Below are 6,524 nucleotides of genomic sequence, written 5' to 3'. Positions count from 1 at the left end.
AAGACTTAATGGGAGGATCCAGTCTCCTTAAATAAATGTTAAACTATAACTTGTTTATGGATATAGACGTATGCTTTAGTGTGAACTTTAACCCTAATTCTATAATATAGGGAAATAAAATTATATCATCCTGAAATGGAGTAGTTTGAATACAAATGTCATATTATACAAAATGGCAATCATTAATTTATACAATTACGCGAGGCAACCGTTGTACGTACCATCAAAACAGTCTATTATTACTTGCACTTGATTCTAACTCTAATTTTTTGTGGAGGTCCTATATATAGTTTGCTCTGCTCTCGTTTTGTATTTTTCTTTTGGACGTTTGATTTTGATTACTGTTTGTAATCACCACATCTCATAATTAAAGAAAAATAAACCCGATTGTAACATTTTATATAAAAAATGCATAGATTTAAGAGTTTATATTTAAGGCAAAACTTTGTATTGGTTGTTTTAATAATAAAATTTTGAAATACATAATGAACCATCTTTAAATCTTTTATTACAGTAAGAATATTCTCAATTTTTTTTTGGTTATTATTAAATGTTCTGAACATTGACTGCATGTGGAAAATGAATTATGTTATATGTTGTTTTTGTTGTGTGTGTAACTTCTCAAATCAAATTTTATGTCATGATTATAATACGCCACTGAATGGGTTTGTTAATTTCCAATCTGCTTACGACGCTTCATTATGACATTCTATTACATATCGCCTTTCGGCTCTACGAGGGTATCATGTAGCATTATCTCCGAGTGCAGCGAGGCGTTACTCAATTCAAAGAAGTTAAAAAATGACCTGTGTGACGTAAACAAACCTGTGGTCAGTGGTATATAAAGCACAGCTCCACGTGCCGAAATCATTCTTTTTCTCTGAGCGGCGTGTGTTTATACCTGTACAACAGGTGAACATCTTATAACGGTGTGTATTAAAACTTAGAACGTTGTTCAAGTTTCTTGTCTTTTTTTCTGCTGTAAAACAGCTACCTTATTTAATTTTATGTAACGTTATACTGGTAAGGTAAGTTAATACGAAGTTTGGTACTTTACCGTAATGACGGAAAATCAGGACGATGTCCTGTCGTTCATGGGAAGCGACCATGAGAATTACTCAGACATAGGTGGATTGTTTGGCGATAAACCCCGGACACGAAGTGTTACGGAGGACACAATAACTAATGCAACAAATAAAAGAACTAGAGGAATGAAGCGCAAAGCGCAGACCTCATGTTCAGCGAGTGCAAGTGCACCGCCACCACGGGTGAAAAACAATCTAAAAAATCAAAAACTCAGTCTGAATGTGTTCAAGAATTTAATGTTGACGAGCTAAAAAATCAATTAGGAATAGATAAAATCTAACAATTTATTTCCTCCTTCACTGACACTGTAAAACAGTTGGGTAATTCCAATAGTATGGCACGTAATACGTGCAATGTAAATGATATGCGGTCCACCGAAACTACGGTGCGCACTTCGGGTAATAATTCTCCCGGTAATTTCACACAAAATGTACCCAATAGACCGCTAAGAAATTTGGTAAACATACCTGATTATGATTCACGACAGACTCTTGACGAAACCCCTGATGATTTTGACTTTGATTTTTCTTATTTGAATGATCAAGTTTCTCCTTCTATTGAAGGTGTTGACCCTCAAGAAAGTTTTAAGGGGATTTTAAATGATGAATCACTTCAGATAACAATTGATAACAATGATTGGGATATCCCACAATTAAATGCAAATGAAAAAACTGGTCCAAAAGTAAATGAAGCACTTGGAAAAGCAGTAAATGCAGCCATCTCTATTAAAAGTAGCAAAGAAAGCATGGTTGATTTAGTGAAAAAATATGACAGACCAGAAAACTGTAATTTATTGAAAGTTCCCCGTGTCAATAAAGAAATATGGGATGCAATGAACAAGCAGGCCCATTCAGATGATCTCACTTTGCAAGTATTACAAAAATCTTTAGCCACGGGTATGATACCTTTAGTACAGATGGCTGATATGCTTGTAAATAAAAAAGAACTTGAGCCCCAGATTTGTAAAACGATGTTGGCTGATTCAATAAGTATGCTTGGCAATGCATTCTACAATGTCTCTATGAAAAGAAGAAATTAAATAAAAAATGTTTTGAATTTTCGATATCGCAAAATTGCCTCTTCTGAAATCCCAGTTACTGATCACTTGTTTGGAGACAATTGTGTCTCTAAACTCAAGGAAATGGGTGATATTACTAAGCAACCAATTGGAATGAAATCGAACTATAAAGCAAAAATTTAAAAATACAACTCAAGCAAACAACTACATGTCAAACCAAGGGTATCAACCCATCCAAAACCCATACAGAGGAACCCATACAAAAACCGCCAGTATTCATCATACCCTTCCCAGAGAGGCAGAGGTCAAAGGGGGCAATTCCAGTACAGAAGTGCAATGAAAAAGCAGTACACTTACAACAAGTAAGGTGAGAAAACTGAATAAACCTTACTGGAAAAAATTTACAAAAGACGAATGGATATTAGATATAATTCAACCAGGTTATAAAATTGATTTTTTTCAACAACCTCTTCAAACATTCTTTCCGAAACAAATTCAATTCAATGCAGTAGAATCTGAAATGGTATCAAAAGAAGTAAAACAGTTGGTTGATAAAGGTGCAATTGAAGAAGTAAAAGATATTTCGGATGCTTTTATTTCAAATATTTTCCATGTACCTAAAAAAGACGGTAATCTCAGGCCAATCATAAACCTGAAATATTTAAATGAATTTGTTGAATATTATCATTTCAAACAGGAAAATTTGACATATGCTTTAGAACTGATTCAGAAAAATGATTATCTTACTTCAGTTGATTTAAAGGATGCATATTTTAGTGTCAGTGTTCACCCAGACTACAAGAAATTTTTAACTTTTTCTTGGAATGGAAAATTTTACAGATTTGTAGTACTACCTTTCGGATTAGCATCATGTCCGAGAATATTTACAAAGATATTGAAACCTGTATATGCATTTTTTAGGGAAAATGGCATAAGATGTTGCTATTATATTGATGATTCCCTGATCATGAATCAAACATTTTCTACATGTCAAGAACAAACAAATATAGTTATGTCAGAATTAAACAATCTTGGCTTCACAATAAATGATAAAAAATATATAACCATTCCTTCACAGAGAATTGTTTTCTTTGGAGTTATAATTGATTCAGTTGAATTCAAAGTTTATTTGACAGATGAAAAAGTTGAAAAGATTTTAAGACAAAGTCAATTAATTTTGTCTAATCCAAGAATTCAAATCCGGCAATTGGCCTCATTGATAGGTTTATTGGTTCATGCTTGTAATGCAGTTTTCGAAGGACCTTTACATTACAGGACTTTAGAAAGAGATAAAGATCAAAACCTAAAATTGAATGGTGATGATTATAATTCTTTCATGACTTGTTCTGTTGAAAGTATTAATGAGATAAAATGGTGGTGTAGAAATATACAATCTCTAAATGGAAAAGATATTAGATCAAGACCAATTGATTTTTGGGTTGAAACTGATGCATCCTTGCAAGTTTGGGGTGTTAGATTTGAAAATAAAATGACAGGAGGTAGATGGACATATTTGGAATCATCATATCATATCAATATTTCAGAATTAATGGCCGTGTATTTTGCAATAAAATCATTTTTTAAAGAATACAATTCAATACATATTTGTTTCAAAACGGACAATACAACTGTTGTTTCTTACATTAACGCAAAGGGTGGCATGCATTCAAAACAACTTGATGATCTTTCAGAAAAAATATGGAATTGGTGCATAAAAAGAGAAATCTTCATTTCTGCCCAATATTTGCCCGGATATGAAAATATTTATGCTGATTTACTTTCTAGACAATTTGCTGATTCTACAGAATGGATGTTAAAACATGATATTTTCGTGAGAATTTGTAAACAATTTTTTAATCCAGACATAGATCTTTTTGCTTCTCGTTTAAATAGACAAATGAGAAAGTTTGTTTCCTGGAGTTTTGATCCTGACGCTTTTCATATTGATGCTTTTACTTTATCTTGGTCAAACTTATGTCCATATATTTTTCCACCTTTTCAATTAATTGGTAGGATAATTAATAAGATTCTAGAAGATAGAGTTAGACAGGCAATACTTATTGCTCCGTTATGGAAAACTCAAACTTGGTTTCCGCAACTTATGTCTGTTTTGATTTTTATTCCTGTTAGAATTCCTCGACACAAGGATCTCTTAGTGATGCCACACTCAGGAGAGCTACATCCACTCCGCAAGATAACCCTAACCGCCTGTCTTGTATCAGGAGACCCCTCTATGACAAAGGACTGGCAAGATTCGATAGTGACATCGTCCTTGCTTCCTTACGTCCGGCCACAAACAATCAATACCAATGTTGCTGGCAAAAATGGATACTTTGGTGTTCTAAATGGAAAACCAATCCCTTTTCAGCCTCTGAAGAAATAGTTGTAAAATTTTTGATTTCTTTGATGAGTAATAAAGTTTCATATTCTGTTGTGAATACTCATAAATCAATGTTGATTAACACTTTGCCATATTTTGGTGTTTTATGGGTTAAGGAACCATTATTACTTCCAAAATTAATGAAAGGATATTTTAATTTGAATCCAAGTAGACCAAAAGTGAGAACATCATGGGATGTATCAAAGGTTTTGTGTTTTTTGCGCAATTTAATGCCAGTACATGAAATATCTTTACGTCTGTTAACTTTTAAATTAATAGCTCTTATTGCGCTTACAACAGCTTCAAGGGCCCAGACACTTTTTGGCTCTTGATTTGAGATATATGACAGTGTTTGCCGATAAGGTTATTTTTCAAATTCAGAAGTTATTGAAGACATGTAAACCTGGGACTCCTGTACATAGAGTTGTTTTATATAAATTTTCTGATAACAGACTCTGTATTGTTTCCACGTTACATGAATATCTAAAAAGAACCAAAAACAATAGAAAATCATCTACATTATATGTTTCCTACAAAACATTCAATCCTGTTTCAACATGTACGTAAGCAAGATGGCTGAAAAATGTCCTAGAACTGTCAGGAATCAGGAACTTTACTGCACATTCCTTCCGTGGAACTTCCGCTTCGGTGGCTTATTCGTCAGGCGTATCGATAAAAGAAATTATGGATGCAGCAAATTGGTCCTCATCAAAGACATTCTTTAAGTTTTACTATAAAGAAGAGAATATAGCTGGATGTGATACTGATGGACATTTTGCGAATACAGTGTTAAATAGATAAACAATTGACTGTTTGATAATGGTGTACTATTTTTACATTGTTGATAAAATCAATTAAAATTGTAATAAAAAATTACTTATTGTAATGTTATGATATGTATGAATTTTGATATTGAATAAAATGTGGTTTATTTCGACTTTTTTATTTTATGTTTAAAAAATTATTGAATTTTTTGAAATAATGTCTTTATTCTAAATTTTTTGTTTGTGACCAACTCTTTAAATATGCTACATGATACCCTCGTAGAGCCGAAAGGCGATATGTAATAGAATGGACCCTCCTCCAAGCATCCTTTAGGATGTAAAGGATGAGGGTCATTCTATGTAATGAGCCTGAGGCTCAAGAGAGTACTTTAGATCTAAAGTATGATATGTGGCGATAACAAACATTCTTTTTCCAATTCATACGTTTATTACGTTTTCAGATATTTGCTAATGAACGTTATTTTGAACGACATTCTGAAATTTCATGTATCAAAATAAAGCATATACTATGGCCAGTAAAAATACGAAGACTTTTGCGATAGCTTTTTTAGTCTTTGTTTTCTTATTACAATTTTTATTGACATAATTAGGCAATATTTAATCAGTTTAAACTATAGCTAAAACATCCGAATCCTTGATCCTAAAATAGATCAATTTTTAAAATGGGCGTACATGTAAGACCCTTATTTTTTGCGGGTATTTTATTAAGCGCCTTTCTGGTTGAGTGTTTGAATAATTCATTTTTATGCTGGGAACATATGGAGAAGAGCTTTTACTCACTGTACGTGAAAATACATACTCGTAGTTTAATAATGCTGAGCAAATAAATTGAAAATAAAAAATACGATGCTATCATTTGTGGAGAACTTTTGAATATGTTCTTATTTTGTTTTTCAATTTCTTTTTTTTTTTTTTTTTTGTGTAAAATGTTAAATTCAAGTATATTCGGTTTACCTAAATTATTGATATTTAGTTTTGTTTAACAACCACACTTGCAAGCTTTAATACAAATCTAAGCCATTAATGAGTGCCATATAAATCATACAAATTCATGTATTCAAATTTCTCATTATTCATTTTTCTCATTTTTCTCGGTTGTTTAGATAATGATCAAAAAGTGAATATCCTTTTTTTTAAAGTTCAAGAGGCAAAACTCTGTAAAAAAAAAAATCATTGGACCGTACCGGAACCAAATTCTTCTAAGTCAGCCTCTATATGTATAAGATGTCTCCATATCTCAAATTTGAGTTGAATG

At 32.3% G+C, this 6,524-nt stretch overlaps 1 pseudogene; it reads left to right on the top strand.

The window, feature by feature from the left end:
* The first annotated feature begins 1,450 nt into the window (after positions 1-1,450).
* Positions 1,451-2,470, top strand: LOC128159293 (uncharacterized; annotated as a pseudogene).
* The last annotated feature ends 4,054 nt before the right edge of the window (positions 2,471-6,524 follow it).

The sequence above is a fragment of the Crassostrea angulata genome, chromosome 8 (assembly GCF_025612915.1).
Source record: "Crassostrea angulata isolate pt1a10 chromosome 8, ASM2561291v2, whole genome shotgun sequence".
Lineage (NCBI taxonomy): Eukaryota > Metazoa > Mollusca > Bivalvia > Ostreida > Ostreidae > Magallana > Magallana angulata.
This window is presented reverse-complemented; position numbering and strand designations above follow the sequence as displayed.